The sequence below is a fragment of the Drosophila gunungcola genome, unplaced genomic scaffold, assembly GCF_025200985.1.
Source record: "Drosophila gunungcola strain Sukarami unplaced genomic scaffold, Dgunungcola_SK_2 000018F, whole genome shotgun sequence".
NCBI classification, from domain to species: domain Eukaryota; kingdom Metazoa; phylum Arthropoda; class Insecta; order Diptera; family Drosophilidae; genus Drosophila; species Drosophila gunungcola.
In genome coordinates, this window is record NW_026453200.1 from 1541913 (window position 1) to 1542516 (window position 604).

Here is a 604-nt window from a genome sequence, read left to right on the forward strand (position 1 = left end):
CGTTTCCACACAGCCGCCTAAAAAGAGATGTAGCGAACAAGTTGACACAGGCACCAACTGATCGGCCTTTAACAAGTAAACAATCTTGAAAAGGAGAAGAGAGCACAAAACACAATTTTCCCGCCAATAAAGTAAACTATTAATGATAATCTAAATACAATTTAGAGATTCGCTAGGAAAATCCCTCAGGTTATGATTTATCCACTGACGTTGGTTAATGATGGCCGATCCATTAATCTATGCTAATTTTCCCCATTAATATGAGTGCTTTTCCGCGCTAATTAGATCGTCCAGCTCTTTGGCCCGCAAGTCAATTGAAAGTCATTACCTTTTTTATTATCTGAATTGCATTGCAGACTTGTCCAAATGAGTATAACTTCTTCCTTTTCAATTCGAGCGGCAGATAATATATATTTTTACGTTTTTCGGTTTGTCTACTTGGTCTAAAATTTTCGCAACAACTTCTGCAAATAGATGTGGAAGTCCGTAATAAGGAGGACCACGAGGGTAGCGTGATGATAGTGCTCAGTCAGTATAGGGTATTGCCGATTTACCGATAGTGCAACCTATATCCGATTAATCGATACCACCGAAATAGGCGCTA